The following is a 24615-nucleotide window of genomic DNA, read 5'->3' as shown; positions in this document are numbered from 1 at the left end:
GCATCTCTCCAAGCATCCAGTCCGAAACAGCTAATAACAAGGCCAATCACTGGTCCACTTGGCTATGCTGAGGAACAATGAGGATGCAGCTCTGAATAAGTTCTCAGGCAAAATTGGGCCTCATTGGATATCTAAGCCAACTAATTTTGATCCTTTCATCATGGCTCCAGTCCTTCTCTGATCAATACATCTGGGTCTTTGCATGAGGCAAAGTCAAACTCCTCTGAGGCTTCAAAATTCCAGCTCCTGGGTAGCAAGCTTAATTGGGCCCAGAAGATAACACTTCTCTCTCTCTCTCTCTCTCTCTCTCTCTCTCTCTCTCTCTCTCTCTCTCTCTCTCTCTCTCTCTCTCTCTCTCTCTCTCTCTCTCTCCCCCTCTCTCAGTCTTTTACCCCTTGACTTTTCCTTGCCCATGGAAGCCAGTACCTATTTCTGTCCACCTGTCCAGAGCTCATTTAGTCTGTTGTGAAGACTTCCTCCTATCACAAGAGATTGCTTTTGGCCATCCACCCTGCATTGATCTCTTCCTGGGAAAACTTCTCACACCATCCTGTACAGCTTCCCACACTGAAGCTCAAAAATCCCATTGTGCTGAACTATCCCAGGCCAGGATACCACGTGAATGGAATCATCTTAGTGTATCAAATTCACTCTGCATCCAAGAACTCATTTTCTCCTTGACATTTCCCGTGAGTATGGGTCTAGGGTGGATTTGCAAAACACCATGTGCCCCATTGCCACCTCCTTCCTATGCACATTAGCAACTTGTCTTTCTAGAAGATCATGCCCAAAAGTCGAAAAGAAAGGTCCCATGACACCTTGGTCTCTAATTTAGAGGGTCTCTCACCAAGATGTTTCTCCTAAGGCTGTGGATGCAAGAACTCTTCCTAGACTTTCCCTTTGACCTTGCCAAGGAGGCTGCCAAGAAAGTCCAAACATTCCAAGGATATCCCTTCAACAACTTCCAAAGCAACAGAACCTACCCAAGAGGAGATTCCTACAAATGTTCTTTCAAAAAACCTATTGAGACACAGGTCTGTAAGTCTCATGCTTCCACCGAGTCCATCAAAGTGCTATCAGTCCTGGTACACAGGTAAGTGTTTAAATGTGGTGCAATCTGACCAGTGAGGTGCCTGTCACCACCTCCATTGCTTAGCTCCTTCTCTATTTCCAAGGCAATTGCCTGAGAATCTTACAAGCCACCAGGGACACAGAGGCTTCTGTTCACCACCTGAACAGACCACAGTCACATTGTCTCAGTTACCTGCTACTGGGTCAAGCTACAATCTACCTGCAGCCTGAAATCTATTGACTCTCTAAAGCAATGCAACAGGGTTAAAATTCATATCAGGGCTTCTGAGAAGCCTGAATCCACTGCCAGATATTACCATGTGAAGAACCAAACTTTGGTGCCACTGCCACTGCTACTTTTGCCTCACAGTCTACTTTCCACAATGGCTTGGGCCCTATCCTTGGACCTAGCCACGACTCCCTAATGAGTATCTGCCAAGCATCTCCTCAACAGCAAAGTGAGCATGCCACCTGAGCTTTAGGAGCTGCTGTGTCCTACGCCATGCTTTTTGGCAGAGTAGGGCAAGCACACACCTGTCTCTGCAGACTCTGGCTAGAGCCCGAAGAAGTCAAGAACAATGGAGTGGATGGGCAGCCTGTGCCTGACGCCCATAGCACCTGGGAGACCCAAGATGCTGGACCTCAGTCCCGATGAGAGTGGCGGTACAGAATTTTCACTCATTTTGTTCAGCTTTTCCAAGGAATGTTTGACTGGGAATCATCATAGATCCAAGCACATTGGAGTGCATTGCACAAAGTGGTTCCGGTACTCTGGAATGCTCTGGCTTTGGGGAGAGCAAGGGACTGCAAGACATTGCCCATACACTGCCAGGGGACAATGGGCCGAAGCTCCAAACCTGGGAGAAACCAGAGGCCCTAAGCATGCTCCATATCCCGAAGGGACTGGACGTACAGATGGCAGCAGTTCCCTGCTCCTCCAAGACCAGGACACCTAGAATACATGCAGCAATTCCCATGTTCCTTACCTTTTAACTCAGGTGAACTAGGGCAAGTCAGCCACACCACAACTCTTTGCTGGAGACTCGGTTGGAAGACATCAACACTCAGCCAAAGTTGTGGGGGCCATTTCCTCTATATGTTGCCATGGACCATGCTGGACAGGGAATGCAACCCTGTGAAGACAGCACAGAGAACATGCTACCATTACAGTGGGACCCATGCAAAACCAGATGGATTATGGGCTTACCATGTACTATGGGCTTGTCATAGCTCACAGGCACCCTCAACACTCCTGCTCTTACCAACCTCTTCACACTGCCCTTCCAGATCTCCTTTGCTTTTACTCTCAGGCCTTGGATGTGAACATGCCATGCCCTTGGCTCTCAGTGCTTGCTGGGTCCTCAGCTCACTCTAAGGACTTAAGGATGATATGTGAGCTGAAATACAGCTACTCAACACTTTCCCTAAAGTCCAGGCCATCAACTACCTCCACCAGTGTCCTGAGAATGTTCTCAAGGGAAAGAGAGCATCTCTCCAAGCATCCAGTCCGAAACAGCTAATAACAAGGCCAATCACTGGTCCACTTGGCTATGCTGAGGAACAATGAGGATGCAGCTCTGAATAAGTTCTCAGGCAAAATTGGGCCTCATTGGATATCTAAGCCAACTAATTTTGATCCTTTCATCATGGCTCCAGTCCTTCTCTGATCAATACATCTGGGTCTTTGCATGAGGCAAAGTCAAACTCCTCTGAGGCTTCAAAATTCCAGCTCCTGGGTAGCAAGCTTAATTGGGCCCAGAAGATAACACTTCTCTCTCTCTCTCTCTCTCTCTCTCTCTCTCTCTCTCTCTCTCTCTCTCTCTCTCTCTCTCTCTCTCTCTCTCTCTCTCTCTCTCTCTCTCTCTCCCCCTCTCTCAGTCTTTTACCCCTTGACTTTTCCTTGCCCATGGAAGCCAGTACCTATTTCTGTCCACCTGTCCAGAGCTCATTTAGTCTGTTGTGAAGACTTCCTCCTATCACAAGAGATTGCTTTTGGCCATCCACCCTGCATTGATCTCTTCCTGGGAAAACTTCTCACACCATCCTGTACAGCTTCCCACACTGAAGCTCAAAAATCCCATTGTGCTGAACTATCCCAGGCCAGGATACCACGTGAATGGAATCATCTTAGTGTATCAAATTCACTCTGCATCCAAGAACTCATTTTCTCCTTGACATTTCCCGTGAGTATGGGTCTAGGGTGGATTTGCAAAACACCATGTGCCCCATTGCCACCTCCTTCCTATGCACATTAGCAACTTGTCTTTCTAGAAGATCATGCCCAAAAGTCGAAAAGAAAGGTCCCATGACACCTTGGTCTCTAATTTAGAGGGTCTCTCACCAAGATGTTTCTCCTAAGGCTGTGGATGCAAGAACTCTTCCTAGACTTTCCCTTTGACCTTGCCAAGGAGGCTGCCAAGAAAGTCCAAACATTCCAAGGATATCCCTTCAACAACTTCCAAAGCAACAGAACCTACCCAAGAGGAGATTCCTACAAATGTTCTTTCAAAAAACCTATTGAGACACAGGTCTGTAAGTCTCATGCTTCCACCGAGTCCATCAAAGTGCTATCAGTCCTGGTACACAGGTAAGTGTTTAAATGTGGTGCAATCTGACCAGTGAGGTGCCTGTCACCACCTCCATTGCTTAGCTCCTTCTCTATTTCCAAGGCAATTGCCTGAGAATCTTACAAGCCACCAGGGACACAGAGGCTTCTGTTCACCACCTGAACAGACCACAGTCACATTGTCTCAGTTACCTGCTACTGGGTCAAGCTACAATCTACCTGCAGCCTGAAATCTATTGACTCTCTAAAGCAATGCAACAGGGTTAAAATTCATATCAGGGCTTCTGAGAAGCCTGAATCCACTGCCAGATATTACCATGTGAAGAACCAAACTTTGGTGCCACTGCCACTGCTACTTTTGCCTCACAGTCTACTTTCCACAATGGCTTGGGCCCTATCCTTGGACCTAGCACGACTCCCTAATGAGTATCTGCCAAGCATCTCCTCAACAGCAAAGTGAGCATGCCACCTGAGCTTTAGGAGCTGCTGTGTCCTACGCCATGCTTTTTGGCAGAGTAGGGCAAGCACACACCTGTCTCTGCAGACTCTGGCTAGAGCCCGAAGAAGTCAAGAACAATGGAGTGGATGGGCAGCCTGTGCCTGACGCCCATAGCACCTGGGAGACCCAAGATGCTGGACCTCAGTCCCGATGAGAGTGGCGGTACAGAATTTTCACTCATTTTGTTCAGCTTTTCCAAGGAATGTTTGACTGGGAATCATCATAGATCCAAGCACATTGGAGTGCATTGCACAAAGTGGTTCCGGTACTCTGGAATGCTCTGGCTTTGGGGAGAGCAAGGGACTGCAAGACATTGCCCATACACTGCCAGGGGACAATGGGCCGAAGCTCCAAACCTGGGAGAAACCAGAGGCCCTAAGCATGCTCCATATCCCGAAGGGACTGGACGTACAGATGGCAGCAGTTCCCTGCTCCTCCAAGACCAGGACACCTAGAATACATGCAGCAATTCCCATGTTCCTTACCTTTTAACTCAGGTGAACTAGGGCAAGTCAGCCACACCACAACTCTTTGCTGGAGACTCGGTTGGAAGACATCAACACTCAGCCAAAGTTGTGGGGCCATTTCCTCTATATGTTGCCATGGACCATGCTGGACAGGGAATGCAACCCTGTGAAGACAGCACAGAGAACATGCTACCATTACAGTGGGACCCATGCAAAACCAGATGGATTATGGGCTTACCATGTACTATGGGCTTGTCATAGCTCACAGGCACCCTCAACACTCCTGCTCTTACCAACCTCTTCACACTGCCCTTCCAGATCTCCTTTGCTTTTACTCTCAGGCCTTGGATGTGAACATGCCATGCCCTTGGCTCTCAGTGCTTGCTGGGTCCTCAGCTCACTCTAAGGACTTAAGGATGATATGTGAGCTGAAATACAGCTACTCAACACTTTCCCTAAAGTCCAGGCCATCAACTACCTCCACCAGTGTCCTGAGAATGTTCTCAAGGGAAAGAGAGCATCTCTCCAAGCATCCAGTCCGAAACAGCTAATAACAAGGCCAATCACTGGTCCACTTGGCTATGCTGAGGAACAATGAGGATGCAGCTCTGAATAAGTTCTCAGGCAAAATTGGGCCTCATTGGATATCTAAGCCAACTAATTTTGATCCTTTCATCATGGCTCCAGTCCTTCTCTGATCAATACATCTGGGTCTTTGCATGAGGCAAAGTCAAACTCCTCTGAGGCTTCAAAATTCCAGCTCCTGGGTAGCAAGCTTAATTGGGCCCAGAAGATAACACTTCTCTCTCTCTCTCTCTCTCTCTCTCTCTCTCTCTCTCTCTCTCTCTCTCTCTCTCTCTCTCTCTCTCTCTCTCTCTCTCTCCCCCTCTCTCAGTCTTTTACCCCTTGACTTTTCCTTGCCCATGGAAGCCAGTACCTATTTCTGTCCACCTGTCCAGAGCTCATTTAGTCTGTTGTGAAGACTTCCTCCTATCACAAGAGATTGCTTTTGGCCATCCACCCTGCATTGATCTCTTCCTGGGAAAACTTCTCACACCATCCTGTACAGCTTCCCACACTGAAGCTCAAAAATCCCATTGTGCTGAACTATCCCAGGCCAGGATACCACGTGAATGGAATCATCTTAGTGTATCAAATTCACTCTGCATCCAAGAACTCATTTTCTCCTTGACATTTCCCGTGAGTATGGGTCTAGGGTGGATTTGCAAAACACCATGTGCCCCATTGCCACCTCCTTCCTATGCACATTAGCAACTTGTCTTTCTAGAAGATCATGCCCAAAAGTCGAAAAGAAAGGTCCCATGACACCTTGGTCTCTAATTTAGAGGGTCTCTCACCAAGATGTTTCTCCTAAGGCTGTGGATGCAAGAACTCTTCCTAGACTTTCCCTTTGACCTTGCCAAGGAGGCTGCCAAGAAAGTCCAAACATTCCAAGGATATCCCTTCAACAACTTCCAAAGCAACAGAACCTACCCAAGAGGAGATTCCTACAAATGTTCTTTCAAAAAACCTATTGAGACACAGGTCTGTAAGTCTCATGCTTCCACCGAGTCCATCAAAGTGCTATCAGTCCTGGTACACAGGTAAGTGTTTAAATGTGGTGCAATCTGACCAGTGAGGTGCCTGTCACCACCTCCATTGCTTAGCTCCTTCTCTATTTCCAAGGCAATTGCCTGAGAATCTTACAAGCCACCAGGGACACAGAGGCTTCTGTTCACCACCTGAACAGACCACAGTCACATTGTCTCAGTTACCTGCTACTGGGTCAAGCTACAATCTACCTGCAGCCTGAAATCTATTGACTCTCTAAAGCAATGCAACAGGGTTAAAATTCATATCAGGGCTTCTGAGAAGCCTGAATCCACTGCCAGATATTACCATGTGAAGAACCAAACTTTGGTGCCACTGCCACTGCTACTTTTGCCTCACAGTCTACTTTCCACAATGGCTTGGGCCCTATCCTTGGACCTAGCACGACTCCCTAATGAGTATCTGCCAAGCATCTCCTCAACAGCAAAGTGAGCATGCCACCTGAGCTTTAGGAGCTGCTGTGTCCTACGCCATGCTTTTTGGCAGAGTAGGGCAAGCACACACCTGTCTCTGCAGACTCTGGCTAGAGCCCGAAGAAGTCAAGAACAATGGAGTGGATGGGCAGCCTGTGCCTGACGCCCATAGCACCTGGGAGACCCAAGATGCTGGACCTCAGTCCCGATGAGAGTGGCGGTACAGAATTTTCACTCATTTTGTTCAGCTTTTCCAAGGAATGTTTGACTGGGAATCATCATAGATCCAAGCACATTGGAGTGCATTGCACAAAGTGGTTCCGGTACTCTGGAATGCTCTGGCTTTGGGGAGAGCAAGGGACTGCAAGACATTGCCCATACACTGCCAGGGGACAATGGGCCGAAGCTCCAAACCTGGGAGAAACCAGAGGCCCTAAGCATGCTCCATATCCCGAAGGGACTGGACGTACAGATGGCAGCAGTTCCCTGCTCCTCCAAGACCAGGACACCTAGAATACATGCAGCAATTCCCATGTTCCTTACCTTTTAACTCAGGTGAACTAGGGCAAGTCAGCCACACCACAACTCTTTGCTGGAGACTCGGTTGGAAGACATCAACACTCAGCCAAAGTTGTGGGGCCATTTCCTCTATATGTTGCCATGGACCATGCTGGACAGGGAATGCAACCCTGTGAAGACAGCACAGAGAACATGCTACCATTACAGTGGGACCCATGCAAAACCAGATGGATTATGGGCTTACCATGTACTATGGGCTTGTCATAGCTCACAGGCACCCTCAACACTCCTGCTCTTACCAACCTCTTCACACTGCCCTTCCAGATCTCCTTTGCTTTTACTCTCAGGCCTTGGATGTGAACATGCCATGCCCTTGGCTCTCAGTGCTTGCTGGGTCCTCAGCTCACTCTAAGGACTTAAGGATGATATGTGAGCTGAAATACAGCTACTCAACACTTTCCCTAAAGTCCAGGCCATCAACTACCTCCACCAGTGTCCTGAGAATGTTCTCAAGGGAAAGAGAGCATCTCTCCAAGCATCCAGTCCGAAACAGCTAATAACAAGGCCAATCACTGGTCCACTTGGCTATGCTGAGGAACAATGAGGATGCAGCTCTGAATAAGTTCTCAGGCAAAATTGGGCCTCATTGGATATCTAAGCCAACTAATTTTGATCCTTTCATCATGGCTCCAGTCCTTCTCTGATCAATACATCTGGGTCTTTGCATGAGGCAAAGTCAAACTCCTCTGAGGCTTCAAAATTCCAGCTCCTGGGTAGCAAGCTTAATTGGGCCCAGAAGATAACACTTCTCTCTCTCTCTCTCTCTCTCTCTCTCTCTCTCTCTCTCTCTCTCTCTCTCTCTCTCTCTCTCTCTCTCTCTCTCTCTCTCTCTCTCTCTCCCCCTCTCTCAGTCTTTTACCCCTTGACTTTTCCTTGCCCATGGAAGCCAGTACCTATTTCTGTCCACCTGTCCAGAGCTCATTTAGTCTGTTGTGAAGACTTCCTCCTATCACAAGAGATTGCTTTTGGCCATCCACCCTGCATTGATCTCTTCCTGGGAAAACTTCTCACACCATCCTGTACAGCTTCCCACACTGAAGCTCAAAAATCCCATTGTGCTGAACTATCCCAGGCCAGGATACCACGTGAATGGAATCATCTTAGTGTATCAAATTCACTCTGCATCCAAGAACTCATTTTCTCCTTGACATTTCCCGTGAGTATGGGTCTAGGGTGGATTTGCAAAACACCATGTGCCCCATTGCCACCTCCTTCCTATGCACATTAGCAACTTGTCTTTCTAGAAGATCATGCCCAAAAGTCGAAAAGAAAGGTCCCATGACACCTTGGTCTCTAATTTAGAGGGTCTCTCACCAAGATGTTTCTCCTAAGGCTGTGGATGCAAGAACTCTTCCTAGACTTTCCCTTTGACCTTGCCAAGGAGGCTGCCAAGAAAGTCCAAACATTCCAAGGATATCCCTTCAACAACTTCCAAAGCAACAGAACCTACCCAAGAGGAGATTCCTACAAATGTTCTTTCAAAAAACCTATTGAGACACAGGTCTGTAAGTCTCATGCTTCCACCGAGTCCATCAAAGTGCTATCAGTCCTGGTACACAGGTAAGTGTTTAAATGTGGTGCAATCTGACCAGTGAGGTGCCTGTCACCACCTCCATTGCTTAGCTCCTTCTCTATTTCCAAGGCAATTGCCTGAGAATCTTACAAGCCACCAGGGACACAGAGGCTTCTGTTCACCACCTGAACAGACCACAGTCACATTGTCTCAGTTACCTGCTACTGGGTCAAGCTACAATCTACCTGCAGCCTGAAATCTATTGACTCTCTAAAGCAATGCAACAGGGTTAAAATTCATATCAGGGCTTCTGAGAAGCCTGAATCCACTGCCAGATATTACCATGTGAAGAACCAAACTTTGGTGCCACTGCCACTGCTACTTTTGCCTCACAGTCTACTTTCCACAATGGCTTGGGCCCTATCCTTGGACCTAGCACGACTCCCTAATGAGTATCTGCCAAGCATCTCCTCAACAGCAAAGTGAGCATGCCACCTGAGCTTTAGGAGCTGCTGTGTCCTACGCCATGCTTTTTGGCAGAGTAGGGCAAGCACACACCTGTCTCTGCAGACTCTGGCTAGAGCCCGAAGAAGTCAAGAACAATGGAGTGGATGGGCAGCCTGTGCCTGACGCCCATAGCACCTGGGAGACCCAAGATGCTGGACCTCAGTCCCGATGAGAGTGGCGGTACAGAATTTTCACTCATTTTGTTCAGCTTTTCCAAGGAATGTTTGACTGGGAATCATCATAGATCCAAGCACATTGGAGTGCATTGCACAAAGTGGTTCCGGTACTCTGGAATGCTCTGGCTTTGGGGAGAGCAAGGGACTGCAAGACATTGCCCATACACTGCCAGGGGACAATGGGCCGAAGCTCCAAACCTGGGAGAAACCAGAGGCCCTAAGCATGCTCCATATCCCGAAGGGACTGGACGTACAGATGGCAGCAGTTCCCTGCTCCTCCAAGACCAGGACACCTAGAATACATGCAGCAATTCCCATGTTCCTTACCTTTTAACTCAGGTGAACTAGGGCAAGTCAGCCACACCACAACTCTTTGCTGGAGACTCGGTTGGAAGACATCAACACTCAGCCAAAGTTGTGGGGCCATTTCCTCTATATGTTGCCATGGACCATGCTGGACAGGGAATGCAACCCTGTGAAGACAGCACAGAGAACATGCTACCATTACAGTGGGACCCATGCAAAACCAGATGGATTATGGGCTTACCATGTACTATGGGCTTGTCATAGCTCACAGGCACCCTCAACACTCCTGCTCTTACCAACCTCTTCACACTGCCCTTCCAGATCTCCTTTGCTTTTACTCTCAGGCCTTGGATGTGAACATGCCATGCCCTTGGCTCTCAGTGCTTGCTGGGTCCTCAGCTCACTCTAAGGACTTAAGGATGATATGTGAGCTGAAATACAGCTACTCAACACTTTCCCTAAAGTCCAGGCCATCAACTACCTCCACCAGTGTCCTGAGAATGTTCTCAAGGGAAAGAGAGCATCTCTCCAAGCATCCAGTCCGAAACAGCTAATAACAAGGCCAATCACTGGTCCACTTGGCTATGCTGAGGAACAATGAGGATGCAGCTCTGAATAAGTTCTCAGGCAAAATTGGGCCTCATTGGATATCTAAGCCAACTAATTTTGATCCTTTCATCATGGCTCCAGTCCTTCTCTGATCAATACATCTGGGTCTTTGCATGAGGCAAAGTCAAACTCCTCTGAGGCTTCAAAATTCCAGCTCCTGGGTAGCAAGCTTAATTGGGCCCAGAAGATAACACTTCTCTCTCTCTCTCTCTCTCTCTCTCTCTCTCTCTCTCTCTCTCTCTCTCTCTCTCTCTCTCTCTCTCTCTCTCTCTCTCTCTCTCTCCCCCTCTCTCAGTCTTTTACCCCTTGACTTTTCCTTGCCCATGGAAGCCAGTACCTATTTCTGTCCACCTGTCCAGAGCTCATTTAGTCTGTTGTGAAGACTTCCTCCTATCACAAGAGATTGCTTTTGGCCATCCACCCTGCATTGATCTCTTCCTGGGAAAACTTCTCACACCATCCTGTACAGCTTCCCACACTGAAGCTCAAAAATCCCATTGTGCTGAACTATCCCAGGCCAGGATACCACGTGAATGGAATCATCTTAGTGTATCAAATTCACTCTGCATCCAAGAACTCATTTTCTCCTTGACATTTCCCGTGAGTATGGGTCTAGGGTGGATTTGCAAAACACCATGTGCCCCATTGCCACCTCCTTCCTATGCACATTAGCAACTTGTCTTTCTAGAAGATCATGCCCAAAAGTCGAAAAGAAAGGTCCCATGACACCTTGGTCTCTAATTTAGAGGGTCTCTCACCAAGATGTTTCTCCTAAGGCTGTGGATGCAAGAACTCTTCCTAGACTTTCCCTTTGACCTTGCCAAGGAGGCTGCCAAGAAAGTCCAAACATTCCAAGGATATCCCTTCAACAACTTCCAAAGCAACAGAACCTACCCAAGAGGAGATTCCTACAAATGTTCTTTCAAAAAACCTATTGAGACACAGGTCTGTAAGTCTCATGCTTCCACCGAGTCCATCAAAGTGCTATCAGTCCTGGTACACAGGTAAGTGTTTAAATGTGGTGCAATCTGACCAGTGAGGTGCCTGTCACCACCTCCATTGCTTAGCTCCTTCTCTATTTCCAAGGCAATTGCCTGAGAATCTTACAAGCCACCAGGGACACAGAGGCTTCTGTTCACCACCTGAACAGACCACAGTCACATTGTCTCAGTTACCTGCTACTGGGTCAAGCTACAATCTACCTGCAGCCTGAAATCTATTGACTCTCTAAAGCAATGCAACAGGGTTAAAATTCATATCAGGGCTTCTGAGAAGCCTGAATCCACTGCCAGATATTACCATGTGAAGAACCAAACTTTGGTGCCACTGCCACTGCTACTTTTGCCTCACAGTCTACTTTCCACAATGGCTTGGGCCCTATCCTTGGACCTAGCACGACTCCCTAATGAGTATCTGCCAAGCATCTCCTCAACAGCAAAGTGAGCATGCCACCTGAGCTTTAGGAGCTGCTGTGTCCTACGCCATGCTTTTTGGCAGAGTAGGGCAAGCACACACCTGTCTCTGCAGACTCTGGCTAGAGCCCGAAGAAGTCAAGAACAATGGAGTGGATGGGCAGCCTGTGCCTGACGCCCATAGCACCTGGGAGACCCAAGATGCTGGACCTCAGTCCCGATGAGAGTGGCGGTACAGAATTTTCACTCATTTTGTTCAGCTTTTCCAAGGAATGTTTGACTGGGAATCATCATAGATCCAAGCACATTGGAGTGCATTGCACAAAGTGGTTCCGGTACTCTGGAATGCTCTGGCTTTGGGGAGAGCAAGGGACTGCAAGACATTGCCCATACACTGCCAGGGGACAATGGGCCGAAGCTCCAAACCTGGGAGAAACCAGAGGCCCTAAGCATGCTCCATATCCCGAAGGGACTGGACGTACAGATGGCAGCAGTTCCCTGCTCCTCCAAGACCAGGACACCTAGAATACATGCAGCAATTCCCATGTTCCTTACCTTTTAACTCAGGTGAACTAGGGCAAGTCAGCCACACCACAACTCTTTGCTGGAGACTCGGTTGGAAGACATCAACACTCAGCCAAAGTTGTGGGGCCATTTCCTCTATATGTTGCCATGGACCATGCTGGACAGGGAATGCAACCCTGTGAAGACAGCACAGAGAACATGCTACCATTACAGTGGGACCCATGCAAAACCAGATGGATTATGGGCTTACCATGTACTATGGGCTTGTCATAGCTCACAGGCACCCTCAACACTCCTGCTCTTACCAACCTCTTCACACTGCCCTTCCAGATCTCCTTTGCTTTTACTCTCAGGCCTTGGATGTGAACATGCCATGCCCTTGGCTCTCAGTGCTTGCTGGGTCCTCAGCTCACTCTAAGGACTTAAGGATGATATGTGAGCTGAAATACAGCTACTCAACACTTTCCCTAAAGTCCAGGCCATCAACTACCTCCACCAGTGTCCTGAGAATGTTCTCAAGGGAAAGAGAGCATCTCTCCAAGCATCCAGTCCGAAACAGCTAATAACAAGGCCAATCACTGGTCCACTTGGCTATGCTGAGGAACAATGAGGATGCAGCTCTGAATAAGTTCTCAGGCAAAATTGGGCCTCATTGGATATCTAAGCCAACTAATTTTGATCCTTTCATCATGGCTCCAGTCCTTCTCTGATCAATACATCTGGGTCTTTGCATGAGGCAAAGTCAAACTCCTCTGAGGCTTCAAAATTCCAGCTCCTGGGTAGCAAGCTTAATTGGGCCCAGAAGATAACACTTCTCTCTCTCTCTCTCTCTCTCTCTCTCTCTCTCTCTCTCTCTCTCTCTCTCTCTCTCTCTCTCTCTCTCTCTCTCTCTCTCTCTCTCTCCCCCTCTCTCAGTCTTTTACCCCTTGACTTTTCCTTGCCCATGGAAGCCAGTACCTATTTCTGTCCACCTGTCCAGAGCTCATTTAGTCTGTTGTGAAGACTTCCTCCTATCACAAGAGATTGCTTTTGGCCATCCACCCTGCATTGATCTCTTCCTGGGAAAACTTCTCACACCATCCTGTACAGCTTCCCACACTGAAGCTCAAAAATCCCATTGTGCTGAACTATCCCAGGCCAGGATACCACGTGAATGGAATCATCTTAGTGTATCAAATTCACTCTGCATCCAAGAACTCATTTTCTCCTTGACATTTCCCGTGAGTATGGGTCTAGGGTGGATTTGCAAAACACCATGTGCCCCATTGCCACCTCCTTCCTATGCACATTAGCAACTTGTCTTTCTAGAAGATCATGCCCAAAAGTCGAAAAGAAAGGTCCCATGACACCTTGGTCTCTAATTTAGAGGGTCTCTCACCAAGATGTTTCTCCTAAGGCTGTGGATGCAAGAACTCTTCCTAGACTTTCCCTTTGACCTTGCCAAGGAGGCTGCCAAGAAAGTCCAAACATTCCAAGGATATCCCTTCAACAACTTCCAAAGCAACAGAACCTACCCAAGAGGAGATTCCTACAAATGTTCTTTCAAAAAACCTATTGAGACACAGGTCTGTAAGTCTCATGCTTCCACCGAGTCCATCAAAGTGCTATCAGTCCTGGTACACAGGTAAGTGTTTAAATGTGGTGCAATCTGACCAGTGAGGTGCCTGTCACCACCTCCATTGCTTAGCTCCTTCTCTATTTCCAAGGCAATTGCCTGAGAATCTTACAAGCCACCAGGGACACAGAGGCTTCTGTTCACCACCTGAACAGACCACAGTCACATTGTCTCAGTTACCTGCTACTGGGTCAAGCTACAATCTACCTGCAGCCTGAAATCTATTGACTCTCTAAAGCAATGCAACAGGGTTAAAATTCATATCAGGGCTTCTGAGAAGCCTGAATCCACTGCCAGATATTACCATGTGAAGAACCAAACTTTGGTGCCACTGCCACTGCTACTTTTGCCTCACAGTCTACTTTCCACAATGGCTTGGGCCCTATCCTTGGACCTAGCACGACTCCCTAATGAGTATCTGCCAAGCATCTCCTCAACAGCAAATTGAGCATGCCACCTGAGCTTTAGGAGCTGCTGTGTCCTACGCCATGCTTTTTGGCAGAGTAGGGCAAGCACACACCTGTCTCTGCAGACTCTGGCTAGAGCCCGAAGAAGTCAAGAACAATGGAGTGGATGGGCAGCCTGTGCCTGACGCCCATAGCACCTGGGAGACCCAAGATGCTGGACCTCAGTCCCGATGAGAGTGGCGGTACAGAATTTTCACTCATTTTGTTCAGCTTTTCCAAGGAATGTTTGACTGGGAATCATCATAGATCCAAGCACATTGGAGTGCATTGCACAAAGTGGTTCCGGTACTCTGGAATGCTCTGGCTTTGGGGAGAGCAAGGGACTGCAAGACATTGCCCATACACTGCCAGGGGACAATGGGCCGAAGCTCCAAACCTGGGAGAAACCAGAGGCCCTAAGCATGCTCCATATCCCGAAGGGACTGGATGTACAGATGGCAGCAGTTCCCTGCTCCTCCAAGACCAGGACACCTAGAATACATGCAGCAATTCCCATGTTCCTTACCTTTTAACTCAGGTGAACTAGGGCAAGTCAGCCACACCACAACTCTTTGCTGGAGACTCGGTTGGAAGACATCAACACTCAGCCAAAGTTGTGGGGCCATTTCCTCTATATGTTGCCATGGACCATGCTGGACAGGGAATGCAACCCTGTGAAGACAGCACAGAGAACATGCTACCATTACAGTGGGACCCATGCAAAACCAGATGGATTATGGGCTTACCATGTACTATGGGCTTGTCATAGCTCACAGGCACCCTCAACACTCCTGCTCTTACCAACCTCTTCACACTGCCCTTCCAGATCTCCTTTGCTTTTACTCTCAGGCCTTGGATGTGAACATGCCATGCCCTTGGCTCTCAGTGCTTGCTGGGTCCTCAGCTCACTCTAAGGACTTAAGGATGATATGTGAGCTGAAATACAGCTACTCAACACTTTCCCTAAAGTCCAGGCCATCAACTACCTCCACCAGTGTCCTGAGAATGTTCTCAAGGGAAAGAGAGCATCTCTCCAAGCATCCAGTCCGAAACAGCTAATAACAAGGCCAATCACTGGTCCACTTGGCTATGCTGAGGAACAATGAGGATGCAGCTCTGAATAAGTTCTCAGGCAAAATTGGGCCTCATTGGATATCTAAGCCAACTAATTTTGATCCTTTCATCATGGCTCCAGTCCTTCTCTGATCAATACATCTGGGTCTTTGCATGAGGCAAAGTCAAACTCCTCTGAGGCTTCAAAATTCCAGCTCCTGGGTAGCAAGCTTAATTGGGCCCAGAAGATAACACTTCTCTCTCTCTCTCTCTCTCTCTCTCTCTCTCTCTCTCTCTCTCTCTCTCTCTCTCTCTCTCTCTCTCTCTCTCTCTCTCTCTCTCTCTCTCTCCCCCTCTCTCAGTCTTTTACCCCTTGACTTTTCCTTGCCCATGGAAGCTAGTAACTATTTCTGTCCACCTGTCCAGTGCTCATTTAGTCTGTTGTGAAGACTTCCTCCTATCTCAAGGGATTGCTTTTGGCCATCCACCCTGCATTGATCTCTTCCTGGGAAAACTTCTCACACCATCCTGTACAGCTTCCCACACTGAAGCTCAAAAATCCCATTGTGCTGAACTATCCCAGGCCAGGATACCACGTGAATGGAATCATCTTAGTGTATCAAATTCACTCTGCATCCAAGAACTCATTTTCTCCTTGATATTTCCCGTGAGTATGGGTCTAGGGTGGATTTGCAAAACACCATGTGCCCCATTGCAACCTCCTTCCTATGCACATTAGCAACTTGTCTTTCCAGAAGATCATGCCCAAAAGTCGAAAAGAAAGGTCCCATGACACCTTGGTCTCTAATTTAGAGGGTCTCTCACCAAGATGTTTCTCCTAAGGCTGTGGATGCAAGAACTCTTCCTAGACTTTCCCTTTGACCTTGCCAAGGAGGCTGCCAAGAAAGTCCAAACATTCCAAGGATATCCCTTCAACAACTTCCAAAGCAACAGAACCTACCCAAGAGGAGATTCCTACAAATGTTCTTTCAAAAAACCTATTGAGACACAGGTCTGTAAGTCTCATGCTTCCACCGAGTCCATCAAAGTGCTATCAGTCCTGGTACACAGGTAAGTGTTTAAATGTGGTGCAATCTGACCAGTGAGGTGCCTGTCACCACCTCCATTGCTTAGCTCCTTCTCTATTTCCAAGGCAATTGCCTGAGAATCTTACAAGCCACCAGGGACACAGAGGCTTCTGTTCACCACCTGAACAGACCACAGTCACATTGTCTCAGTTACCTGCTACTGGGTCAAGCTACAATCTACCTGCAGCCTGAAATCTATTGACTCTCTAAAGCAATGCAACAGGGTTAAAATTCATATCAGGGCTTCTGAGAAGCCTGAATCCACTGCCAGATATTACCATGTGAAGAACCAAACTTTGGTGCCACTGCCACTGCTACTTTTGCCTCACAGTCTACTTTCCACAATGGCTTGGGCCCTATCCTTGGACCTAGCACGACTCCCTACTGAGTATCTGCCAAGCATCTCCTCAACAGCAAAGTGAGCATGCCACCTGAGCTTTAGGAGCTGCTGTGTCCTACGCCATGCTTTTTGGCAGAGTAGGGCAAGCACACACCTGTCTCTGCAGACTCTGGCTAGAGCCCGAAGAAGTCAAGAACAATGGAGTGGATGGGCAGCCTGTGCCTGACGCCCATAGCACCTGGGAGACCCAAGATGCTGGACCTCAGTCCCGATGAGAGTGGCGGTACAGAATTTTCACTCATTTTGTTCAGCTTTTCCAAGGAATGTTTGACTGGGAATCATCATAGATCCAAGCACATTGGAGTGCATTGCACAAAGTGGTTCCGGTACTCTGGAATGCTCTGGCTTTGGGGAGAGCAAGGGACTGCAAGACATTGCCCATACACTGCCAGGGGACAATGGGCCGAAGCTCCAAACCTGGGAGAAACCAGAGGCCCTAAGCATGCTCCATATCCCGAAGGGACTGGACGTACAGATGGCAGCAGTTCCCTGCTCCTCCAAGACCAGGACACCTAGAATACATGCAGCAATTCCCATGTTCCTTACCTTTTAACTCAGGTGAACTAGGGCAAGTCAGCCACACCACAACTCTTTGCTGGAGACTCGGTTGGAAGACATCAACACTCAGCCAAAGTTGTGGGGCCATTTCCTCTATATGTTGCCATGGACCATGCTGGACAGGGAATGCAACCCTGTGAAGACAGCACAGAGAACATGCTACCATTACAGTGGGACCCATGCAAAACCAGATGGATTATGGGCTTACCATGTACTATGGGCTTGTCATAGCTCACAGGCACCCTCAACACTCCTGCTCTTACCAACCTCTTCACACTGCCCTTCCAGATCTCCTTTGCTTTTACTCTCAGGCCTTGGATGTGAACATGCCATGCCCTTGGCTCTCAGTGCTTGCTGGGTCCTCAGCTCACTCTAAGGACTTAAGGATGATATGTGAGCTGAAATACAGCTACTCAACACTTTCCCTAAAGTCCAGGCCATCAACTACCTCCACCAGTGTCCTGAGAATGTTCTCAAGGGAAAGAGAGCATCTCTCCAAGCATCCAGTCCGAAACAGCTAATAACAAGGCCAATCACTGGTCCACTTGGCTATGCTGAGGAACAATGAGGATGCAGCTCTGAATAAGTTCTCAGGCAAAATTGGGCCTCATTGGATATCTAAGCCAACTAATTTTGATCCTTTCATCATGGCTCCAGTCCTTCTCTGATCAATACATCTGGGTCTTTGCATGAGGCAAAGTCAAACTCCTCTGAGGCTTCAAAATTCCAGCTCCTGGGTAGCAAGCTTAATTGGGCCCAGAAGATAACACTTCTCTCTCTCTCTCTCTCTCTCTCTCTCTCTCTCTCTCTCTCTCTCTCTCTCTCTCTCTCTCTCTCTCTCTCTCTCTCTCTCTCTCTCTCTCTCTCTCTCTCCCCCTCTCTCAGTCTTTTACCCCTTGACTTTTCCTTGCCCATGGAAGCTAGTAACTATTTCTGTCCACCTGTCCAGTGCTCATTTAGTCTGTTGTGAAGACTTCCTCCTATCTCAAGGGATTGCTTTTGGCCATCCACCCTGCATTGATCTCTTCCTGGGAAAACTTCTCACACCATCCTGTACAGCTTCCCACACTGAAGCTCAAAAATCCCATTGTGCTGAACTATCCCAGGCCAGGATACCACGTGAATGGAATCATCTTAGTGTATCAAATTCACTCTGCATCCAAGAACTCATTTTCTCCTTGACATTTCCCGTGAGTATGGGTCTAGGGTGGATTTGCAAAACACCATGTGCCCCATTGCAACCTCCTTCCTATGCACATTAGCAACTTGTCTTTCCAGAAGATCATGCCCAAAAGTCGAAAAGAAAGGTCCCATGACACCTTGGTCTCTAATTTAGAGGGTCTCTCACCAAGATGTTTCTCCTAAGGCTGTGGATGCAAGAACTCTTCCTAGACTTTCCCTTTGACCTTGCCAAGGAGGCTGCCAAGAAAGTCCAAACATTCCAAGGATATCCCTTCAACAACTTCCAAAGCAACAGAACCTACCCAAGAGGAGATTCCTACAAATGTTCTTTCAAAAAACCTATTGAGACACAGGTCTGTAAGTCTCATGCTTCCACCGAGTCCATCAAAGTGCTATCAGTCCTGGTACACAGGTAAGTGTTTAAATGTGGTGCAATCTGACCAGTGAGGTGCCTGTCACCACCTCCATTGCTTAGCTCCTTCTCTATTTCCAAGGCAATTGCCTGAGAATCTTACAAGCCACCAGGGACACAGAGGCTTCTGTTCACCACCTGAACAGACCACAGTCACATTGTCTCAGTTACCTGCTACTGGGTCAAGCTACAATCTACCTGCAGCCTGAAATCTATTGACTCTCTAAAGCAATGCAACAGGGTTAAAATTCATATCAGGGCTTCTGAGAAGCCTGAATCCACTGCCAGATATTACCATGTGAAGAACCAAACTTTGGTGCCACTGCCACTGCTACTTTTGCCTCACAGTCTACTTTCCACAATGGCTTGGGCCCTATCCTTGGACCTAGCACGACTCCCTACTGAGTATCTGCCAAGCATCTCCTCAACAGCAAAGTGAGCATGCCACCTGAGCTTTAGGAGCTGCTGTGTCCTACGCCATGCTTTTTGGCAGAGTAGGGCAAGCACACACCTGTCTCTGCAGACTCTGGCTAGAGCCCGAAGAAGTCAAGAACAATGGAGTGGATGGGCAGCCTGTGCCTGACGCCCATAGCACCTGGGAGACCCAAGATGCTGGACCTCAGTCCCGATGAGAGTGGCGGTACAGAATTTTCACTCATTTTGTTCAGCTTTTCCAAGGAATGTTTGACTGGGAATCATCATAGATCCAAGCACATTGGAGTGCATTGCACAAAGTGGTTCCGGTACTCTGGAATGCTCTGGCTTTGGGGAGAGCAAGGGACTGCAAGACATTGCCCATACACTGCCAGGGGACAATGGGCCGAAGCTCCAAACCTGGGAGAAACCAGAGGCCCTAAGCATGCTCCATATCCCGAAGGGACTGGACGTACAGATGGCAGCAGTTCCCTGCTCCTCCAAGACCAGGACACCTAGAATACATGCAGCAATTCCCATGTTCCTTACCTTTTAACTCAGGTGAACTAGGGCAAGTCAGCCACACCACAACTCTTTGCTGGAGACTCGGTTGGAAGACATCAACACTCAGCCAAAGTTGTGGGGCCATTTCCTCTATATGTTGCCATGGACCATGCTGGACAGGGAATGCAACCCTGTGAAGACAGCACAGAGAACATGCTACCATTACAGTGGGACCCATGCAAAACCAGATGGATTATGGGCTTACCATGTACTATGGGCTTGTCATAGCTCACAGGCACCCTCAACACTCCTGCTCTTACCAACCTCTTCACACTGCCCTTCCAGATCTCCTTTGCTTTTACTCTCAGGCCTTGGATGTGAACATGCCATGCCCTTGGCTCTCAGTGCTTGCTGGGTCCTCAGCTCACTCTAAGGACTTAAGGATGATATGTGAGCTGAAATACAGCTACTCAACACTTTCCCTAAAGTCCAGGCCATCAACTACCTCCACCAGTGTCCTGAGAATGTTCTCAAGGGAAAGAGAGCATCTCTCCAAGCATCCAGTCCGAAACAGCTAATAACAAGGCCAATCACTGGTCCACTTGGCTATGCTGAGGAACAATGAGGATGCAGCTCTGAATAAGTTCTCAGGCAAAATTGGGCCTCATTGGATATCTAAGCCAACTAATTTTGATCCTTTCATCATGGCTCCAGTCCTTCTCTGATCAATACATCTGGGTCTTTGCATGAGGCAAAGTCAAACTCCTCTGAGGCTTCAAAATTCCAGCTCCTGGGTAGCAAGCTTAATTGGGCCCAGAAGATAACACTTCTCTCTCTCTCTCTCTCTCTCTCTCTCTCTCTCTCTCTCTCTCTCTCTCTCTCTCTCTCTCTCTCTCTCTCTCTCCCCCTCTCTCAGTCTTTTACCCCTTGACTTTTCCTTGCCCATGGAAGCTAGTAACTATTTCTGTCCACCTGTCCAGTGCTCATTTAGTCTGTTGTGAAGACTTCCTCCTATCTCAAGGGATTGCTTTTGGCCATCCACCCTGCATTGATCTCTTCCTGGGAAAACTTCTCACACCATCCTGTACAGCTTCCCACACTGAAGCTCAAAAATCCCATTGTGCTGAACTATCCCAGGCCAGGATACCACGTGAATGGAATCATCTTAGTGTATCAAATTCACTCTGCATCCAAGAACTCATTTTCTCCTTGACATTTCCCGTGAGTATGGGTCTAGGGTGGATTTGCAAAACACCATGTGCCCCATTGCAACCTCCTTCCTATGCACATTAGCAACTTGTCTTTCCAGAAGATCATGCCCAAAAGTCGAAAAGAAAGGTCCCATGACACCTTGGTCTCTAATTTAGAGGGTCTCTCACCAAGATGTTGCTCCTAAGGCTGTGGATGCAAGAACTCTTCCTAGACGTTCCCTTTGACCTTGCCAAGGAGGCTGCCAAGAAAGTCCAAACATTCCAAGGATATCCCTTCAACAACTTCCAAAGCAACAGAACCTACCCAAGAGGAGATTCCTACAAATGTTCTTTCAAAAAACCTATTGAGACACAGGTCTGTAAGTCTCATGCTTCCACCGAGTCCATCAAAGTGCTATCAGACCTGGTACACAGGTAAGTGTTTAAATGTGGTGCAATCTGACCAGTGAGGTGCCTGTCACCACCTCCATTGCTTAGCTCCTTCTCTATTTCCAAGGCAATTGCCCGAGAATCTTACAAGCCACCAGGGACACAGAGGCTTCTGTTCACCACCTGAACAGACCACAGTCACATTGTCTCAGTTACCTGCTACTGGGTCAAGCTACGATCTACCTGCAGCCTGAAATCTATTGACTCTCTAAAGCAATGCAACAGGGTTAAAATTCATATCAGGGCTTCTGAGAAGTCTGAATCCACTGCCAGATATTACCATGTGAAGAACCAAACTTTGGTGCCACTGCCACTGCTACTTTTGCCTCACAGTCTACTTTCCACAATGGCTTGGGCCCTATCCTTGGACCTAGCACGACTCCCTACTGAGTATCTGCCAAGCATCTCCTCAACAGCAAAGTGAGCATGCCACCTGAGCTTTAGGAGCTGCTGTGTCCTACGCCATGCTTTTTGGCAGAGTAGGGCAAGCACACACCTGTCTCTGCAGACTCTGGCTAGAGCCCGAAGAAGTCAAGAACAATGGAGTGGATGGGCAGCCTGTGCCTGACGCCCATAGCACCTGGGAGACCCAAGATGCTGGACCTCAGTCCCGATGAGAGTGGCGGTACAGAATTTTCACTCATTTTGTTCAGCTTTTCCAAGGAATGTTTGACTGGGAATCATCATAGATCCAAGCACATTGGAGTGCATTGCACAAAGTGGTTCCGGTACTCTGGAATGCTCTGGCTTTGGGGAGAGCAAGGGACTGCAAGACATTGCCCATACACTGCCAGGGGACAATGGGCCGAAGCTCCAAACCTGGGAGAAACCAGAGGCCCTAAGCATGCTCCATATCCCAAAGGGACTGGACGTACAGATGGCAGCAGTTCCCTGCTCCTCCAAGACCAGGACACCTAGAATACATGCAGCAATTCCCATGTTCCTTACCTTTTAACTCAGGTGAACTAGGGCAAGTCAGCCACACCACAACTCTTTGCTGGAGACTCGGTTGGAAGACATCAACACTCAGCCAAAGTTGTGGGGCCATTTCCTCTATATGTTGCCATGGACCATGCTGGACAGGGAATGCAACCCTGTGAAGACAGCACAGAGAACATGCTACCATTACAGTGGGACCCATGCAAAACCAGATGGATTATGGGCTTACCATGTACTATGGGCTTGTCATAGCTCACAGGCACCCTCAACACTCCTGCTCTTACCAACCTCTTCACACTGCCCTTCCAGATCTCCTTTGCTTTTACTCTCAGGCCTTGGATGTGAACATGCCATGCCCTTGGCTCTCAGTGCTTGCTGGGTCCTCAGCTCACTCTAAGGACTTAAGGATGATATGTGAGCTGAAATACAGCTACTCAACACTTTCCCTAAAGTCCAGGCCATCAACTACCTCCACCAGTGTCCTGAGAATGTTCTCAAGGGAAAGAGAGCATCTCTCCAAGCATCCAGTCCGAAACAGCTAATAACAAGGCCAATCACTGGTCCACTTGGCTATGCTGAGGAACAATGAGGATGCAGCTCTGAATAAGTTCTCAGGCAAAATTGGGCCTCATTGGATATCTAAGCCAACTAATTTTGATCCTTTCATCATGGCTCCAGTCCTTCTCTGATCAATACATCTGGGTCTTTGCATGAGGCAAAGTCAAACTCCTCTGAGGCTTCAAAATTCCAGCTCCTGGGTAGCAAGCTTAATTGGGCCCAGAAGATAACACTTCTCTCTCTCTCTCTCTCTCTCTCTCTCTCTCTCTCTCTCTCTCTCTCTCTCTCTCTCTCTCTCTCTCTCTCTCTCTCTCTCTCTCTCTCTCCCCCTCTCTCAGTCTTTTACCCCTTGACTTTTCCTTGCCCATGGAAGCCAGTACCTATTTCTGTCCACCTGTCCAGAGCTCATTTAGTCTGTTGTGAAGACTTCCTCCTATCACAAGAGATTGCTTTTGGCCATCCACCCTGCATTGATCTCTTCCTGGGAAAACTTCTCACACCATCCTGTACAGCTTCCCACACTGAAGCTCAAAAATCCCATTGTGCTGAACTATCCCAGGCCAGGATACCACGTGAATGGAATCATCTTAGTGTATCAAATTCACTCTGCATCCAAGAACTCATTTTCTCCTTGACATTTCCCGTGAGTATGGGTCTAGGGTGGATTTGCAAAACACCATGTGCCCCATTGCCACCTCCTTCCTATGCACATTAGCAACTTGTCTTTCTAGAAGATCATGCCCAAAAGTCGAAAAGAAAGGTCCCATGACACCTTGGTCTCTAATTTAGAGGGTCTCTCACCAAGATGTTTCTCCTAAGGCTGTGGATGCAAGAACTCTTCCTAGACTTTCCCTTTGACCTTGCCAAGGAGGCTGCCAAGAAAGTCCAAACATTCCAAGGATATCCCTTCAACAACTTCCAAAGCAACAGAACCTACCCAAGAGGAGATTCCTACAAATGTTCTTTCAAAAAACCTATTGAGACACAGGTCTGTAAGTCTCATGCTTCCACCGAGTCCATCAAAGTGCTATCAGTCCTGGTACACAGGTAAGTGTTTAAATGTGGTGCAATCTGACCAGTGAGGTGCCTGTCACCACCTCCATTGCTTAGCTCCTTCTCTATTTCCAAGGCAATTGCCTGAGAATCTTACAAGCCACCAGGGACACAGAGGCTTCTGTTCACCACCTGAAAAGACCACAGTCACATTGTCTCAGTTACCTGCTACTGGGTCAAGCTACAATCTACCTGCAGCCTGAAATCTATTGACTCTCTAAAGCAATGCAACAGGGTTAAAATTCATATCAGGGCTTCTGAGAAGCCTGAATCCACTGCCAGATATTACCATGTGAAGAACCAAACTTTGGTGCCACTGCCACTGCTACTTTTGCCTCACAGTCTACTTTCCACAATGGCTTGGGCCCTATCCTTGGACCTAGCACGACTCCCTAATGAGTATCTGCCAAGCATCTCCTCAACAGCAAAGTGAGCATGCCACCTGAGCTTTAGGAGCTGCTGTGTCCTACGCCATGCTTTTTGGCAGAGTAGGGCAAGC

General features: G+C 48.1%; 9 non-coding genes across 9 annotated transcripts; all 9 read right to left on the bottom strand.

The window, feature by feature from the left end:
- Nucleotides 1-1708: 1708 nt before the first annotated feature.
- On the bottom strand, nucleotides 1709-1802 carry LOC147003054 (small nucleolar RNA SNORD116). Its single transcript, XR_015048263.1, has one exon. It is a non-coding gene; the product is annotated as a small nucleolar RNA SNORD116 (small nucleolar RNA).
- A 2470-nt stretch (nucleotides 1803-4272) lies between these two features.
- On the bottom strand, nucleotides 4273-4366 carry LOC147003053 (small nucleolar RNA SNORD116). Its single transcript, XR_015048262.1, has one exon. It is a non-coding gene; the product is annotated as a small nucleolar RNA SNORD116 (small nucleolar RNA).
- A 2455-nt stretch (nucleotides 4367-6821) lies between these two features.
- Nucleotides 6822-6915, bottom strand: LOC147003052 (small nucleolar RNA SNORD116). Its single transcript, XR_015048261.1, has one exon. It is a non-coding gene; the product is annotated as a small nucleolar RNA SNORD116 (small nucleolar RNA).
- A 2465-nt stretch (nucleotides 6916-9380) lies between these two features.
- On the bottom strand, nucleotides 9381-9474 carry LOC147003051 (small nucleolar RNA SNORD116). The gene has a single exon (XR_015048260.1). It is a non-coding gene; the product is annotated as a small nucleolar RNA SNORD116 (small nucleolar RNA).
- A 2461-nt stretch (nucleotides 9475-11935) lies between these two features.
- On the bottom strand, nucleotides 11936-12029 carry LOC147003050 (small nucleolar RNA SNORD116). The gene has a single exon (XR_015048259.1). It is a non-coding gene; the product is annotated as a small nucleolar RNA SNORD116 (small nucleolar RNA).
- A 2463-nt stretch (nucleotides 12030-14492) lies between these two features.
- On the bottom strand, nucleotides 14493-14586 carry LOC147003049 (small nucleolar RNA SNORD116). Its single transcript, XR_015048258.1, has one exon. It is a non-coding gene; the product is annotated as a small nucleolar RNA SNORD116 (small nucleolar RNA).
- A 2467-nt stretch (nucleotides 14587-17053) lies between these two features.
- LOC147003048 (small nucleolar RNA SNORD116) lies at nucleotides 17054-17147 on the bottom strand. The gene has a single exon (XR_015048257.1). It is a non-coding gene; the product is annotated as a small nucleolar RNA SNORD116 (small nucleolar RNA).
- Nucleotides 17148-19622: 2475 nt separating this feature from the next.
- LOC147003047 (small nucleolar RNA SNORD116) lies at nucleotides 19623-19716 on the bottom strand. Its single transcript, XR_015048256.1, has one exon. It is a non-coding gene; the product is annotated as a small nucleolar RNA SNORD116 (small nucleolar RNA).
- A 2449-nt stretch (nucleotides 19717-22165) lies between these two features.
- On the bottom strand, nucleotides 22166-22259 carry LOC147003046 (small nucleolar RNA SNORD116). Its single transcript, XR_015048255.1, has one exon. It is a non-coding gene; the product is annotated as a small nucleolar RNA SNORD116 (small nucleolar RNA).
- Between the last annotated feature and the right edge of the window lie 2356 nt (nucleotides 22260-24615).

Source organism: Mus caroli, unplaced genomic scaffold (assembly GCF_978045245.1).
Source record: "Mus caroli unplaced genomic scaffold, Mus_caroli_1 scaffold_8, whole genome shotgun sequence".
NCBI lineage: Eukaryota > Metazoa > Chordata > Mammalia > Rodentia > Muridae > Mus > Mus caroli.
Note: the sequence above shows the minus strand (reverse complement) of the source record. Positions and strands in the feature narration are given on the sequence as shown.